Genomic DNA, 15,769 nt, shown 5'->3' with positions numbered 1-15,769 from the left:
CAGTTTGAATCCTGGTCACCGCAGCATGTACCTGTTAACGGAAAGCCATGCTGGGCTGATCTTTTTCCGCCATCGGCTGGATTTCTTACCCAACTTCTTATGTATCTAGTGTTGATCATATACGGCCATGAGAGCCAAAACACTACAGCCAGGTGTAGTCGTGGCCGAGAGGTTAAGGCGATGGACTTGAAATCCATTGGGGTATCCCCGCGCAGGTTCGAACCCTGCCGACTACGTTGGTTGGCACTTCCACAATGTGGACAGCTCCTTTTTGCTTATTTCTCCCCAACTGAAATACCGTCCTTCTCTGCATCTTGCAAACAAGCCAATGTCCCTTTGTGTCTTGGAAGCCAAGGTGTGAGCCAGTGGTGTGCTGTGATCGTATAGTGATCAGTACTCTGCGTTGTGGCCCCAGCATGCCTAGTTCGAATCCGGGTCACGTCAGCTTGGTACTGCCAACTGTAAGTAATGCATGGGCTGCTTTTTACAACCTCAGGCCATTGACTGCATTCTCCAGTATTCTGTGCTGTGTCCAGTGTTGCCCACATCCAACTAAGAAAGTCAATGGCTAACTCTAACGTGTAGTCGTGGCCGAGAGGTTAAGGTGATGCAAATGAAGCCCATTGGGGTCTCCCCACTCAGGTTCGAGGCCTGCTGACTATAAAACAACCAGTTGCTTTTGCTTTATCTCTCTGTGAGAGGAATTGTGGCTTTCATGTCATTTTGTTGCAGGCCAGGGTGTTTAATCCCTCTTTGAGTAATTCAAGTCCATTCTGATGTTGCCTAGAGAAACATTAAAAAAATCGACAGCACTATCTTGTATGGCTTCAACGTTGAGGCAAAAATTGGGATTTGATTGTTTCTTCCAAGTCGCCTATTCTTTTTTTAGGCTCTCCATTTGTGGCACATTTTTTCCCCATTCCATCTGCTGCTGGAAAGTTAATTTATGCACGGCTCCTTTCAAGACTGATGCTGATGCTAGCACTGATGCTGTTTGGACGGAGGACTGTCTCAATGTCAGGAACCTCGTCATGCTTCAATATCACTTGGTGCCTGTCCGTTGGGGTGTGGCCCAATGCGAGAGCACATTGCTCCGATTCAGATCGTCAGCTTGTGAGAGAAGAGTGCTCATGAAGTTAGCTGAGTGTGTTAGATTAGAGTTGCGCTGTCTCTGCTTCCCAGAGACTGTACGCAAAAGTTGCACAAGAGATAGTGCGGCTTGATCTACGCTTGTTGGCCCCGTGTTTTGTTGGCACCTCAGCAGGGGAGACAGAGGGAACATCTGTAGTCGTGGCCGAGTGGTTAAGGCGATGGACTAGAAATCCATTGGGGTTTCCCCGCGCAGGTTCGAATCCTGCCGACTACGCAATTTTGCATGTCCACAATGCTGTTCTCTTTTCTTTCAATTCTCCTATACGTGAATGCAGTCCTCCTCTACATATCGTAAACAAGCCCCCGTCTCTTAGTGATCAGGCAGCTGTGGGTGAGCGACAGTGGTTTGCCGTGATTGAAAAGTGATCAGTACACTATGTTGTGCCCAGAGAAACCCCGGTTTGAATCCTGGTCACAGCAGCATGTACCTGTTAACGGAAAGCCATGCTGGGCTGATCTTTTGTCGCCATCGGCTGGATTTCTTACCCAACTTCTTATGTATCTAGTGTTGATCATATATGGCCATGAGAGCCAAAAAGCTACAGCCAGGTGTAGTCGTGGCCGAGAGGTTAAGGCGATGGACTTGAAATCCATTGGGGTATCCCCGCGCAGGTTCGAACCCTGCCGACTACGTTGGTTGGCACTTCCACAATGTGGACAGCTCCTTTTTGCTTATTTCTCCCCAACTGAAATACCGTCCTTCTCTGCATCTTGCAAACAAGCCAATGTCCCTTTGTGTCTTGGAAGCCAAGGTGTGAGCCAGTGGTGTGCTGTGATCGTATAGTGATCAGTACTCTGCGTTGTGGCCCCAGCGTGCCTAGTTCGAATCCGGGTCACGGCAGCTTGCTACTGCCAACTGTAAGTAATGCATGGGCTGCTTTTTACAACCTCAGGCCATTGACTGCATTCTCCAGTATTCTGTGCTGTGTCCAGTGTTGCCCACATCCAACTAAGAAAGTCAATGGCTAACTCTAACGTGTAGTCGTGGCCGAGAGGTTAAGGTGATGCAAATGAAGCCCATTGGGGTCTCCCCACTCAGGTTTGAGGCCTGCTGACTATAAAACAACCAGTTGCTTTTGCTTTATCTCTCTGTGAGAGGAATTGTGGCTTTCATGTCATTTTGTTGCAGGCCAGGGTCTTTAATCCCTCTTTGAGTAATTCAAGTCCATTCAGATGTTGCCTAGAGAAACATTAAAAAAATCGACAGCACTATCTTGTATGGCTTCAACGTTGAGGCAAAAATTGGGATTTGATTGTTTCTTCCAAGTCGCCTATTCTTTTTTTAGGCTCTCCATTTGTGGCACATTTTTTCCCCATTCCATCTGCTGCTGGAAAGTTAGTTTATGCACGGCTCCTTTCAAGACTGATGCTGATGCTAGCACTGATGCTGTTTGGGCGGAGGACTGTCTCAATGTCAGGAACCTCGTCATGCTTCAATATCACTTGGTGCCTGTCCGTTGGGGTGTGGCCCAATGCGAGAGCACATTGCTCCGATTCAGATCGTCAGCTTGTGAGAGAAGAGTGCTCATGAAGTTAGCTGAGTGTGTTAGATTAGAGTTGCGCTGTCTCTGCTTCCCAGAGACTGTACGCAAAAGTTGCACAAGAGATAGTGCGGCTTGATCTACGCTTGTTGACCCCGTGTTTTGTTGGCACCTCAGCAGGGGAGACAGAGAGCTCATCTGTAGTCGTGGCCGAGTGGTTAAGGCGATGGACTAGAAATCCATTGGGGTTTCCCCGCGCAGGTTCGAATCCTGCCGACTACGCAATTTTGCATGTCCACAATGCTGTTCTCTTTTCTTTCAATTCTCCTACACGTGAATGCAGTCCTCCTCTACATATCGTAAACAAGCCCCCGTCTCTTAGTGATCAGGCAGCTGTGGGTGAGCGACAGTGTTTTTCCGTGATCGAAAAGTGATCAGTACACTATGTTGTGGCCAGAGAAACCCCGGTTTGAATCCTGGTCACAGCAGCATGTACCTGTTAACGGAAAGCCATGCTGGGCTGATCTTTTGTCGCCATCGGCTGGATTTCTTACCCAACTTCTTATGTATCTAGTGTTGATCATATACAGCCATGAGAGCCAAAATGCTACAGCCAGGTGTAGTCGTGGCCGAGAGGTTAAGGCGATGGACTTGAAATCCATTGGGGTATCCCTGTGCAGGTTCGAACCCTGCCATGTTGGTTGGCACTTCCACAATGTGGACAGCTCCTTTTTGCTTATTTCTCCCCAACTGAAATACCGTCCTTCTCTGCATCTTGCAAACAAGCCAATGTCCCTTTGTGTCTTGGAAGCCAAGGTGTGAGCCAGTGGTGTGCTGTGATCGTATAGTGATCAGTACTCTGCGTTGTGGCCCCAGCGTGCCTAGTTCGAATCCGGGTCACGGCAGCTTGCTACTGCCAACTGTAAGTAATGCATGGGCTGCTTTTTACAACCTCAGGCCATTGACTGCATTCTCCAGTATTCTGTGCTGTGTCCAGTGTTGCCCACATCCAACTAAGAAAGTCAATGGCTAACTCTAACGTGTAGTCGTGGCCGAGAGGTTAAGGTGATGCAAATGAAGCCCATTGGGGTCTCCCCACTCAGGTTCGAGGCCTGCTGACTATAAAACAACCAGTTGCTTTTGCTTTATCTCTCTGTGAGAGGAATTGTGGCTTTCATGTCATTTTGTTGCAGGCCAGGGTGTTTAATCCCTCTTTGAGTAATTCAAGTCCATTCAGATGTTGCCTAGAGAAACATTAAAAAAATCGACAGCACTATCTTGTATGGCTTCAACGTTGAGGCAAAAATTGGGATTTGATTGTTTCTTCCAAGTCGCCTATTCTTTTTTTAGGCTCTCCATTTGTGGCACATTTTTTCCCCATTCCATCTGCTGCTGGAAAGTTAGTTTATGCACGGCTCCTTTCAAGACTGATGCTGATGCTAGCACTGATGCTGTTTGGGCGGAGGACTGTCTCAATGTCAGGAACCTCGTCATGCTTCAATATCACTTGGTGCCTGTCCGTTGGGGTGTGGCCCAATGCGAGAGCACATTGCTCCGATTCAGATCGTCAGCTTGTGAGAGAAGAGTGCTCATGAAGTTAGCTGAGTGTGTTAGATTAGAGTTGCGCTGTCTCTGCTTCCCAGAGACTGTACGCAAAAGTTGCACAAGAGATAGTGCGGCTTGATCTACGCTTGTTGACCCCGTGTTTTGTTGGCACCTCAGCAGGGGAGACAGAGAGCACATCTGTAGTCGTGGCCGAGTGGTTAAGGCGATGGACTAGAAATCCATTGGGGTTTCCCCGCGCAGGTTCGAATCCTGCCGACTACGCAATTTTGCATGTCCACAATGCTGTTCTCTTTTCTTTCAATTCTCCTATACGTGAATGCAGTCCTCCTCTACATATCGTAAACAAGCCCCCGTCTCTTAGTGATCAGGCAGCTGTGGGTGAGCGACAGTGGTTTGCCGTGATCGAAAAGTGATCAGTACACTATGTTGTGCCCAGAGAAACCCCGGTTTGAATCCTGGTCACAGCAGCATGTACCTGTTAACGGAAAGCCATGCTGGGCTGATCTTTTGTCGCCATCGGCTGGATTTCTTACCCAACTTCTTATGTATCTAGTGTTGATCATATACGGCCATGAGAGCCAAAAAGATACAGCCAGGTGTAGTCGTGGCCGAGAGGTTAAGGCGATGGACTTGAAATCCATTGGGGTATCCCGGCGCAGGTTCGAACCCTGCCGACTACGTTGGTTGGCACTTCCACAATGTGGACAGCTCCTTTTTGCTTATTTCTCCCCAACTGAAATACCGTCCTTCTCTGCATCTTGCAAACAAGCCAATGTCCCTTTGTGTCTTGGAAGCCAAGGTGTGAGCCAGTGGTGTGCTGTGATCATATAGTGATCAGTACTCTGCGTTGTGTCCCCAGCATGCCTAGTTCGAATCCGGGTCACGGCAGCTTGCTACTGCCAACTGTAAATAATGCATGGGCTGCTTTTTACAACCTCAGGCCATTGACTGCATTCTCCAGTATTCTGTGCTGTGTCCAGTGTTGCCCACATCCAACTAAGAAAGTCAATGGCTAACTCTAACGTGTAGTCGTGGCCGAGAGGTTAAGGTGATGCAAATGAAGCCCATTGGGGTCTCCCCACTCAGGTTCGAGGCCTGCTGACTATAAAACAACCAGTTGCTTTTGCTTTATCTCTCTGTGAGAGGAATTGTGGCTTTCATGTCATTTTGTTGCAGGCCAGGGTGTTTAATCCCTCTTTGAGTAATTCAAGTCCATTCAGATGTTGCCTAGAGAAACATTAAAAAAATCGACAGCACTATCTTGTATGGCTTCAACGTTGAGGCAAAAATTGGGATTTGATTGTTTCTTCCAAGTCGCCTATTCTTTTTTTAGGCTCTCCATTTGTGGCACATTTTTTCCCCATTCCATCTGCTGCTGGAAAGTTAATTTATGCACGGCTCCTTTCAAGACTGATGCTGATGCTAGCACTGATGCTGTTTGGACGGAGGACTGTCTCAATGTCAGGAACCTCGTCATGCTTCAATATCACTTGGTGCCTGTCCGTTGGGGTGTGGCCCAATGCGAGAGCACATTGCTCCGATTCAGATCGTCAGCTTGTGAGAGAAGAGTGCTCATGAAGTTAGCTGAGTGTGTTAGATTAGAGTTGCGCTGTCTCTGCTTCCCAGAGACTGTACGCAAAAGTTGCACAAGAGATAGTGCGGCTTGATCTACGCTTGTTGGCCCCGTGTTTTGTTGGCACCTCAGCAGGGGAGACAGAGGGAACATGTGTAGTCGTGGCCGAGTGGTTAAGGCGATGGACTAGAAATCCATTGGGGTTTCCCCGCGCAGGTTCGAATCCTGCCGACTACGCAATTTTGCATGTCCACAATGCTGTTCTCTTTTCTTTCAATTCTCCTATACGTGAATGCAGTCCTCCTCTACCTATCGTAAACAAGCCCCCGTCTCTTAGTGATCAGGCAGCTGTGGGTGAGCGACAGTGGTTTGCCGTGATAGAAAAGTGATCAGTACACTATGTTGTGCCCAGAGAAACCCCAGTTTGAATCCTGGTCACCGCAGCATGTACCTGTTAACGGAAAGCCATGCTGGGCTGATCTTTTTCCGCCATCGGCTGGATTTCTTACCCAACTTCTTATGTATCTAGTGTTGATCATATACGGCCATGAGAGCCAAAACACTACAGCCAGGTGTAGTCGTGGCCGAGAGGTTAAGGCGATGGACTTGAAATCCATTGGGGTATCCCCGCGCAGGTTCGAACCCTGCCGACTACGTTGGTTGGCACTTCCACAATGTGGACAGCTCCTTTTTGCTTATTTCTCCCCAACTGAAATACCGTCCTTCTCTGCATCTTGCAAACAAGCCAATGTCCCTTTGTGTCTTGGAAGCCAAGGTGTGAGCCAGTGGTGTGCTGTGATCGTATAGTGATCAGTACTCTGCGTTGTGGCCCCAGCATGCCTAGTTCGAATCCGGGTCACGGCAGTTTGGTACTGCCAACTGTAAGTAATGCATGGGCTGCTTTTTACACCCTCAGGCCATTGACTGCATTCTCCAGTATTCTGTGCTGTGTCCAGTGTTGCCCACATCCAACTAAGAAAGTCAATGGCTAACTCTAACGTGTAGTCGTGGCCGAGAGGTTAAGGTGATGCAAATGAAGCCCATTGGGGTCTCCCCACTCAGGTTCGAGGCCTGCTGACTATATAACAACCAGTTGCTTTTGGTTTATCTCTCTGTGAGAGGAATTGTGGCTTTCATGTCATTTTGTTGCAGGCCAGGGTGTTTAATCCCTCTTTGAGTAATTCAAGTCCATTCTGATGTTGCCTAGAGAAACATTAAAAAAATCGACAGCACTATCTTGTATGGCTTCAACGTTGAGGCAAAAATTGGGATTTGATTGTTTCTTCCAAGTCGACTATTCTTTTTTTAGGCTCTCCATTTGTGGCACATTTTTTCCCCATTCCATCTGCTGCTGGAAAGTTAATTTATGCACGGCTCCTTTCAAGACTGATGCTGTTGCTAGCACTGATGCTGTTTGGACGGAGGACTGTCTCAATGTCAGGAACCTCGTCATGCTTCAATATCACTTGGTGCCTGTCCGTTGGGGTGTGGCCCAATGCGAGAGCACATTGCTCCGATTCAGATCGTCAGCTTGTGAGAGAAGAGTGCTCATGAAGTTAGCTGAGTGTGTTAGATTAGAGTTGCGCTGTCTCTGCTTCCCAGAGACTGTACGCAAAAGTTGCACAAGAGATAGTGCGGCTTGATCTACGCTTGTTGACCCCGTGTTTTGTTGGCACCTCAGCAGGGGAGACAGAGGGGACATCTGTAGTCGTGGCCGAGTCGTTAAGGCGATGGACTAGAAATCAATTGGGGTTTCCCCGCGCAGGTTCGAATCCTGCCGACTACGCAATTTTGCATGTCCACAATGCTGTTCTCTTTTCTTTCAATTCTCCTATACGTGAATGCAGTCCTCCTCTACATATCGTAAACAAGCCCCCGTCTCTTAGTGATCAGGCAGCTGTGGGTGAGCGACAGTGGTTTGCCGTGATCGAAAAGTGATCAGTACACTATGTTGTGCCCAGAGAAACCCCAGTTTGAATCCTGGTCACAGCAGCATGTACCTGTTAACGGAAAGCCATGCTGGGCTGATCTTTTTCCGCCATCGGCTGGATTTCTTACCCAACTTCTTATGTATCTAGTGTTGATCATATACGGCCATGAGAGCCAAGACACTATAGCCAGGTGTAGTCGTGGCCGAGAGGGTAAGGCGATGGACTTGAAATCCATTGGGGTATCCCCGCGCAGGTTCGAACCCTGCCGACTACGTTGGTTGGCACTTCCACAATGTGGACAGCTCCTTTTTGCTTATTTCTCCCCAACTGAAACACCGTCCTTCTCTGCATCTTGCAAACAAGCCAATGTCCCTTTGTGTCTTGGAAGCCAAGGTGTGAGCCAGTGGTGTGCTGTGATCGTATAGTGATCAGTACTCTGTGTTGTGGCCCCAGCATGCCTAGTTCAAATCCGGGTCACGGCAGCTTGCTACTGCCAACTGTAAGTAATGCATGGGCTGCTTTTTACAACCTCAGGTCATTGACTGCATTCTCCAGTATTCTGTGCTGTGTCCAGTGTTGCCCACATCCAACTAAGAAAGTCAATGGCTAACTCTAACGTGTAGTCGTGGCCGAGAGGTTAAGGTGATGCAAATGAAGCCCATTGGGGTCTCCCCTCTCAGGTTCGAGGCCTGCTCACTATAAAACAACCAGTTGCTTTTGCTTTATCTCTCTGTGAGAGGAATTGTGGCTTTCATGTCATTTTGTTGCAGGCCAGGGTGTTTAATCCCTCTTTGAGTAATTCAAGTCCATTCTGATGTTGCCTAGAGAAACATTAAAAAAATCGACAGCACTATCTTGTATGGCTTCAACGTTGAGGCAAAAATTGGGATTTGATTGTTTCTTCCAAGTCGCCTATTCTTTTTTTAGGCTCTCCATTTGTGGCACCTTTTTTCCCCATTCCATCTGCTGCTGGAAAGTTAATTTATGCACGGCTCCTTTCAAGACTGATGCTGATGCTAGCACTGATGCTGTTTGGACGGAGGACTGTCTCAATGTCAGGAACCTCGTCATGCTTCAATATCACTTGGTGCCTGTCCGTTGGGGTGTGGCCCAATGCGAGAGCACATTGCTCCGATTCAGATCGTCAGCTTGTGAGAGAAGAGTGCTCATGAAGTTAGCTGAGTGTGTTAGATTAGAGTTGCGCTGTCTCTGCTTCCCAGAGACTGTACGCAAAAGTTGCACAAGAGATAGTGCGGCTTGATCTACGCTTGTTGACCCCGTGTTTTGTTGGCACCTCAGCAGGGGAGACAGTGGGGACATCTGTAGCCGTGGCCGAGTGGTTAAGGCGATGGACTAGAAATCCATTGGGGTTTCCCCACGCAGGTTCGAATCCTGCCGACTATGCAATTTTGCATGTCCACTATGCTGTTCTCTTTTCTTTCAATTCTTCTATACGTGAATGCAGTCCTCCTCTACATATCATAAACAAGCCCCCGTCTCTTAGTGATCAGGCAGCTGTGGGTGAGCGACAGTGGTTTGCCGTGATCGAAAAGTGATCAGTACACTATGTTGTGCCCAGAGAAACCCCGGTTTGAATCCTGGTGACAGCAGCATGTACCTGTTAACGGAAAGCCATGCTGGGCTGATCTTTTGTCGCCATCGGCTGGATTTCTTACCCAACTTCTTATGTATCTAGTGTTGATCATATACGGCCATGAGAGCCAAAAAGCTACAGCCAGGTGTAGTCGTGGCCGAGAGGTTGAGGCGATGGACTTGAAATCCATTGGGGTATCCCCGCGCAGGTTAGATCCCTGCCGACTACGTTGGTTGGCACTTCCACAATGTGGACAGCTCCTTTTTGCTTATTTCACCCCAACTGAAATACCGTCCTTCTCTGCATTTTGCAAACAAGCCAATGTCCCTTTGTGTCCTGGAAGCCAAGGTGTGAGCCAGTGGTGTGCTGTAATCGTATAATGCTCCGTACTCTGCGTTGTGGCCCCAGCAAGCCTAGTTCGAATCTGGGTCACGGCAGCTTGCTACTGCCAACTGTAAGTAATGCATGGGCTGCTTTTTACAACCTCAGGCCATTGACTGCATTCTCCAGTATTGTGTGCTGTGTCCAGTGTTGCCCACATCCAACTAAGAAAGTCAATGGCTTACACTAATGTGTAGTCGTGGCCGAGAGGTTAAGGTGATGCAAATGAAGCCCATTGGGGTCTCCCCACTCAGGTTCGAGGCCTGCCGACTATAAAACAACCAGTTGCTTTTGCTTTATCTCTCTGTGAGAGGAATTGTGGCTTTCATGTCATTTTGTTGCAGGCCAGGGTGTTTAATCCCTCTTTGAGTAATTCAAGTACATTTAGATGTTGCCTAGAGAAACATTAAAAAAATCGACAGGCGATGGACTAGAAATCCATTGAGGTCTCCCCGCGCAGGTTCGAATCCTGCTGACTACGCAATCTTGCATGTCCACAATGCTGTTCTCTTTTCTTTCAATTCTCCTATACGTGAATGCAGTCCTCCTCTACATATCGTAAACAAGCCCCTGTCTCTTAGTGATCAGGCAGCTGTGGGTGAGCAACAGTGGTTTGACGTTTTCGAAAAGTGATCAGTACACTATGTTGTGGCCAGAGAAACCCCGGTTTGAATCCTGGTCACAGCAGCATGTACCTGTTAACGGAAAGCCATGCTGGGCTGATCTTTTGTCGCCATCGGCTGGATTTCTTACCCAACTTCTTACGTATCTAGTGTTGATCATATACAGCCATGAGAGCCAAACTGCTACAGCCAGGTGTAGTCGTGGCCGAGAGGTTAAGGCGATAGACTTGAAATCCATTGGGGTATCCCCGCGCAGGTTCGAACCCTGCAGACTACGTTGGTTGGCACTTCCACAATGTGGACAGCTCCTTTTTGCTTATTTCTCCCCAACTGAAATACCGTCCTTCTCTGAATCTTGCAAACAAGCCAATGTCCCTTTGTGTCCTGGTAGCCAAGGTGTGAGCCAGTGGTGTGCTGTGATCGTATAGTGCTCAGTACTCTGAGTTGTGACCCCAGCAAGCCTAGTTCGAATCCGGGTCACGGCAGCTTGCAACTGCCAACTGTAAGTAATGCATGGGCTGCTTTTTACAATCTCAGGCCATTGACTGCATTCTCCAGTATTCTGTGCTGTGTCCAGTGTTGCCCACATCCAAGTAAGAAAGTCAATGGCTTAATCTAACGTGTAGTCGTGGCCGAGAGGTTAAGGTGATGCAAATGAAGCCCATTGGGGTCTCCCCACTCAGGTTCGAGGCCTGCCGACTATAAAACAACCAGTTGATTTTGCTTTATCTCTGTGTGAGAGGAATTGTGGCTTTCATGTCATTTTGTTGCCGGCCAGGGTGTTTAATCCCTCTTTGAGTAATTCAAGTCCATTCTGATGTTGCCTAGAGAAACGTTAAAAAAATCGACAGCACTATCTTGTATGGCTTCAACGTTGAGGCAAAAATTGGGATTTGATTGTTTCTTCCGAGTCGCCTATTCTTTTTTTAGGCTCTCCATTTGTGGCACATTTTTTCCCCATTCCATCTGCTGCTGGAAAGTTAATTTATGCACGGCTCCTTTCAAGACTGATGCTGATGCTAGCACTGATGCTGTTTGGACGGAGGACTGTCTCAATGTCAGGAACCTCGTCATGCTTCAATATCACTTGGTGCCTGTCCGTTGGGGTGTGGCCCAATGCGAGAGCACATTGCTCTGATTCAGATCGTCAGCTTGTGAGAGAAGAGTGCTCATGAAGTTAGCTGAGTGTGTTAGATTAGAGTTGCGCTGTCTCTGCTTCCCAGAGACTGTACGCAAAAGTTGCACAAGAGATAGTGCGGCTTGATCTACGCTTGTTGACCCCGTGTTTTGTTGGCACCTCAGCAGGGGAGACAGAGGGAACATCTGTAGTCGTGGCCGAGTGGTTAAGGCGATGGACTAGAAATCCATTGGGGTTTCCCCGCGCAGGTTTGAATCCTGCCGACTACGTAATTTTGCATGTCCACAATGCTGTTCTCTTTTCTTTCAATTCTCCTATACGTGAATGCAGTCCTCCTCTACATATCGTAAACAAGCCCCCGTCTCTTAGTGATCAGGCAGCTGTGGGTGAGCGAAAGTGGTTTGCCGTGATCGAAAAGTGATCAGTACACTATGTTGTGCCCAGAGAAACCCCGGTTTGAATCCTGGTCACAGCAGCATGTACCTGTTAACGGAAAGCCATGCTGGGCTGATCTTTTGTCGCCATCGGCTGGATTTCTTACCCAACTTCTTATGTATCTAGTGTTGATCATATATGGCCATGAGAGCCAAAAAGCTACAGCCAGGTGTAGTCGTGGCCGAGAGGTTAAGGCGATGGACTTGAAATCCATTGGGGTATCACCGCGCAGGTTCGTACCCTGCCATGTTGGTTGGCACTTCCACAATGTGGACAGCTCCTTTTTGCTTATTTCTCCCCAACTGAAATACCGTCCTTCTCTGCATCTTGCAAACAAGCCAATGTCCCTTTGTGTCTTGGAAGCCAAGGTGTGAGCCAGTGGTGTGCTGTGATCGTATAGTGATCAGTACTCTGCGTTGTGGCCCCAGCATACCTAGTTCGAATCCGGCTCACGGCAGCTTGCTACTGCCAACTGTAAGTAATGCATGGGCTGCTTTTTACAACCTCAGGCCATTGACTGCATTCTCCAGTATTCTGTGCTGTGTCCAGTGTTGCCCACATCCAACTAAGAAAGTCAATGGCTAACTCTAACGTGTAGTCGTGGCCGAGAGGTTAAGGTGATGCAAATGAAGCCCATTGGGGTCTCCCCACTCAGGTTCGAGGCCTGCTGACTATAAAACAACCAGTTGCTTTTGCTTTATCTCTCTGTGAGAGGAATTGTGGCTTTCATGTCATTTTGTTGCAGGCCAGGGTGTTTAATCCCTCTTTGAGTAATTCAAGTCCATTCAGATGTTGCCTAGAGAAACATTAAAAAAATCGACAGCACTATCTTGTATGGCTTCAACGTTGAGGCAAAAATTGGGATTTGATTGTTTCTTCCAAGTCACCTATTCTTTTTTTAGGCTCTCCATTTGTGGCACATTTTTTCCCCATTCCATCTGCTGCTGTAAAGTTAATTTATGCACGGCTCCTTTCAAGACTGATGCTGATGCTAGCACTGATGCTGTTTGGACGGAGGACTGTCTCAATGTCAGGAACCTCGTCATGCTTCAATATCACTTGGTGCCTGTCCGTTGGGGTGTGGCCCAATGCGAGAGCACATTGCTCCGATTCAGATCGTCAGCTTGTGAGAGAAGAGTGCTCATGAAGTTAGCTGAGTGTGTTAGATTAGAGTTGCGCTGTCTCTGCTTCCCAGAGACTGTACGCAAAAGTTGCACAAGAGATAGTGCGGCTTGATCTACGATTGTTGGCCCCGTGTTTTGTTGGCACCTCAGCAGGGGAGACAGAGGGAACATCTGTAGTCGTGGCCGAGTGGTTAAGGAGATGGACTAGAAATCCATTGGGGTTTCCCCGCGCAGGTTTGAATCCTGCCGACTATGCAATTTTGCATGTCCACAATGCTGTTCTCTTTTCTTTCAATTCTCCTATACGTGAATGCAGTCCTCCTCTACATATCGTAAACAAGCCCCCGTCTCTTAGTGATCAGGCAGCTGTGGGTGAGCGACAGTGGTTTGCCGTGATTGAAAAGTGATCAGTACACTATGTTGTGCCCAGAGAAACCCCGGTTTGAATCCTGGTCACAGCAGCATGTACCTGTTAACGGAAAGCCATGCTGGGCTGATCTTTTGTCGCCATCGGCTGGATTTCTTACCCAACTTCTTATGTATCTAGTGTTGATCATATATGGCCATGAGAGCCAAAAAGCTACAGCCAGGTGTAGTCGTGGCCGAGAGGTTAAGGCGATGGACTTGAAATCCATTGGGGTATCACCGCGCAGGTTCGTACCCTGCCATGTTGGTTGGCACTTCCACAATGTGGACAGCTCCTTTTTGCTTATTTCTCCCCAACTGAAATACCGTCCTTCTCTGCATCTTGCAAACAAGCCAATGTCCCTTTGTGTCTTGGAAGCCAAGGTGTGAGCCAGTGGTGTGCTGTGATCGTATAGTGATCAGTACTCTGCGTTGTGGCCCCAGCGTGCCTAGTTCGAATCCGGGTCACGGCAGCTTGCTACTGCCAACTGTAAGTAATGCATGGGCTGCTTTTTACAACCTCAGGCCATTGACTGCATTCTCCAGTTTTCTGTGCTGTGTCCAGTGTTGCCCACATCCAACTAAGAAAGTCAATGGCTAACTCTAACGTGTAGTCGTGGCCGAGAGGTTAAGGTGATGCAAATGAAGCCCATTGGGGTCTCCCCACTCAGGTTCGAGGCCTGCTGACTATAAAACAACCAGTTGATTTTGCTTTATCTCTCTGTGAGAGGAATTGTGGCTTTCATGTCATTTTGTTGCAGGCCAGGGTGTTTAATCCCTCTTTGAGTAATTCAAGTCCATTCAGATGTTGCCTAGAGAAACATTAAAAAAATCGACAGCACTATCTTGTATGGCTTCAACGTTGAGGCAAAAATTGGGATTTGATTGTTTCTTCCAAGTCGCCTATTCTTTTTTTAGGCTCTCCATTTGTGGCACATTTTTTCCCCATTCCATCTGCTGCTGGAAAGTTAGTTTATGCACGGCTCCTTTCAAGACTGATGCTGATGCTAGCACTGATGCTGTTTGGGCGGAGGACTGTCTCAATGTCAGGAACCTCGTCATGCTTCAATATCACTTGGTGCCTGTCCGTTGGGGTGTGGCCCAATGCGAGAGCACATTGCTCCGATTCAGATCGTCAGCTTGTGAGAGAAGAGTGCTCATGAAGTTAGCTGAGTGTGTTAGATTAGAGTTGCGCTGTCTCTGCTTCCCAGAGACTGTACGCAAAAGTTGCACAAGAGATAGTGCGGCTTGATCTACGCTTGTTGGCCCCGTGTTTTGTTGGCACCTCAGCAGGGGAGACAGAGGGGACATCTGTAGTCGTGGCCGAGTGGTTAAGGCGATGGACTAGAAATCCATTGGGGTTTCCCCGCGCAGGTTCGAATCCTGCCGACTACGCAATTTTGCATGTCCACAATGCTGTTCTCTTTTCTTTCAATTCTTCTATACGTGAATGCAGTCCTCCTCTACATATCATAAACAAGCCCCCGTCTCTTAGTGATCAGGCAGCTGTGGGTGAGCGACAGTGGTTTGCCGTGATCGAAAAGTGATCAGTACACTATGTTGTGCCCAGAGAAACCCCGGTTTGAATCCTGGTCACAGCAGCATGTACTTGTTAACGGAAAGCCATGCTGGGCTGATCTTTTGTCGCCATCGGCTGGATTTTTTTACCCAACTTCTTATGTATCTAGTGTTGATCATATACAGCCATGAGAGCCAAAAAGCTACAGCCAGGTGTAGTCGTGGCCGAGAGGTTAAGGCGATGGACTTGAAATCCATTGGGGTATCCCCGTGCAGGTTCGAACCCTGCCATGTCGGTTGGCACTTCCACAATGTGGACAGCTCCTTTTTGCTTATTTCTCCCCAACTGAAATACCGTCCTTCTCTGCATCTTGCAAACAAGCCAATGTCCCTTTGTGTCTTGGAAGCCAAGGTGTGAGCCAGTGGTGTGCTGTGATCGTATAGTGATCAGTACTCTGCGTTGTGGCCCCAGCGTGCCTAGTTCGAATCCGGGTCACGGCAGCTTGCTACTGCCAACTGTAAGTAATGCATGGGCTGCTTTTTACAACCTCAGGCCATTGAATGCATTCTCCAGTATTCTGTGCTGTGTCCAGTGTTGCCCACATCCAACTAAGAAAGTCAATGGCTAACTCTAACGTGTAGTCGTGGCCGAGAGGTTAAGGTGATGCAAATGAAGCCCATTGGGGTCTCCCCACTCAGGTTCGAGGCCTGCTGACTATAAAACAACCAGTTGCTTTTGCTTTATCTCTCTGTGAGAGGAATTGTGGCTTTCATGTCATTTTGTTGCAGGCCAGGGTGTTTAATCCCTCTTTGAGTAATTCAAGTCCATTCAGATGTTGCCTAGAGAA

General features: G+C 48.1%; 14 non-coding genes across 14 annotated transcripts; all 14 read left to right on the top strand.

The window, feature by feature from the left end:
- Positions 1–154: 154 nt before the first annotated feature.
- Positions 155–236, top strand: trnas-uga (transfer RNA serine (anticodon UGA)). The gene has a single exon. It is a non-coding gene; the product is annotated as a tRNA-Ser (tRNA).
- Positions 237–1,284: 1,048 nt separating this feature from the next.
- On the top strand, positions 1,285–1,366 carry trnas-aga (transfer RNA serine (anticodon AGA)). Its single transcript has one exon. It is a non-coding gene; the product is annotated as a tRNA-Ser (tRNA).
- Positions 1,367–1,703: 337 nt separating this feature from the next.
- Positions 1,704–1,785, top strand: trnas-uga (transfer RNA serine (anticodon UGA)). Its single transcript has one exon. It is a non-coding gene; the product is annotated as a tRNA-Ser (tRNA).
- Positions 1,786–2,833: 1,048 nt separating this feature from the next.
- Positions 2,834–2,915, top strand: trnas-aga (transfer RNA serine (anticodon AGA)). The gene has a single exon. It is a non-coding gene; the product is annotated as a tRNA-Ser (tRNA).
- A 1,463-nt stretch (positions 2,916–4,378) lies between these two features.
- Positions 4,379–4,460, top strand: trnas-aga (transfer RNA serine (anticodon AGA)). The gene has a single exon. It is a non-coding gene; the product is annotated as a tRNA-Ser (tRNA).
- Positions 4,461–4,797: 337 nt separating this feature from the next.
- trnas-uga (transfer RNA serine (anticodon UGA)) lies at positions 4,798–4,879 on the top strand. The gene has a single exon. It is a non-coding gene; the product is annotated as a tRNA-Ser (tRNA).
- Positions 4,880–5,927: 1,048 nt separating this feature from the next.
- trnac-aca (transfer RNA cysteine (anticodon ACA)) lies at positions 5,928–6,009 on the top strand. The gene has a single exon. It is a non-coding gene; the product is annotated as a tRNA-Ser (tRNA).
- A 337-nt stretch (positions 6,010–6,346) lies between these two features.
- trnas-uga (transfer RNA serine (anticodon UGA)) lies at positions 6,347–6,428 on the top strand. The gene has a single exon. It is a non-coding gene; the product is annotated as a tRNA-Ser (tRNA).
- A 1,467-nt stretch (positions 6,429–7,895) lies between these two features.
- trnas-uga (transfer RNA serine (anticodon UGA)) lies at positions 7,896–7,977 on the top strand. Its single transcript has one exon. It is a non-coding gene; the product is annotated as a tRNA-Ser (tRNA).
- Positions 7,978–9,444: 1,467 nt separating this feature from the next.
- Positions 9,445–9,526, top strand: trnas-uga (transfer RNA serine (anticodon UGA)). The gene has a single exon. It is a non-coding gene; the product is annotated as a tRNA-Ser (tRNA).
- A 970-nt stretch (positions 9,527–10,496) lies between these two features.
- trnas-uga (transfer RNA serine (anticodon UGA)) lies at positions 10,497–10,578 on the top strand. Its single transcript has one exon. It is a non-coding gene; the product is annotated as a tRNA-Ser (tRNA).
- A 1,048-nt stretch (positions 10,579–11,626) lies between these two features.
- trnas-aga (transfer RNA serine (anticodon AGA)) lies at positions 11,627–11,708 on the top strand. Its single transcript has one exon. It is a non-coding gene; the product is annotated as a tRNA-Ser (tRNA).
- Positions 11,709–14,716: 3,008 nt separating this feature from the next.
- trnas-aga (transfer RNA serine (anticodon AGA)) lies at positions 14,717–14,798 on the top strand. Its single transcript has one exon. It is a non-coding gene; the product is annotated as a tRNA-Ser (tRNA).
- A 343-nt stretch (positions 14,799–15,141) lies between these two features.
- On the top strand, positions 15,142–15,218 carry trnas-uga (transfer RNA serine (anticodon UGA)). Its single transcript has one exon. It is a non-coding gene; the product is annotated as a tRNA-Ser (tRNA).
- Positions 15,219–15,769: the final 551 nt, after the last annotated feature.

The sequence above is a fragment of the Danio rerio genome, chromosome 20, assembly GCF_052040795.2.
Source record: "Danio rerio strain M-AB ecotype USA chromosome 20, GRCz13ab, whole genome shotgun sequence".
Classification (NCBI taxonomy): Eukaryota; Metazoa; Chordata; class Actinopteri; order Cypriniformes; family Danionidae; genus Danio; species Danio rerio.
This window is presented reverse-complemented; position numbering and strand designations above follow the sequence as displayed.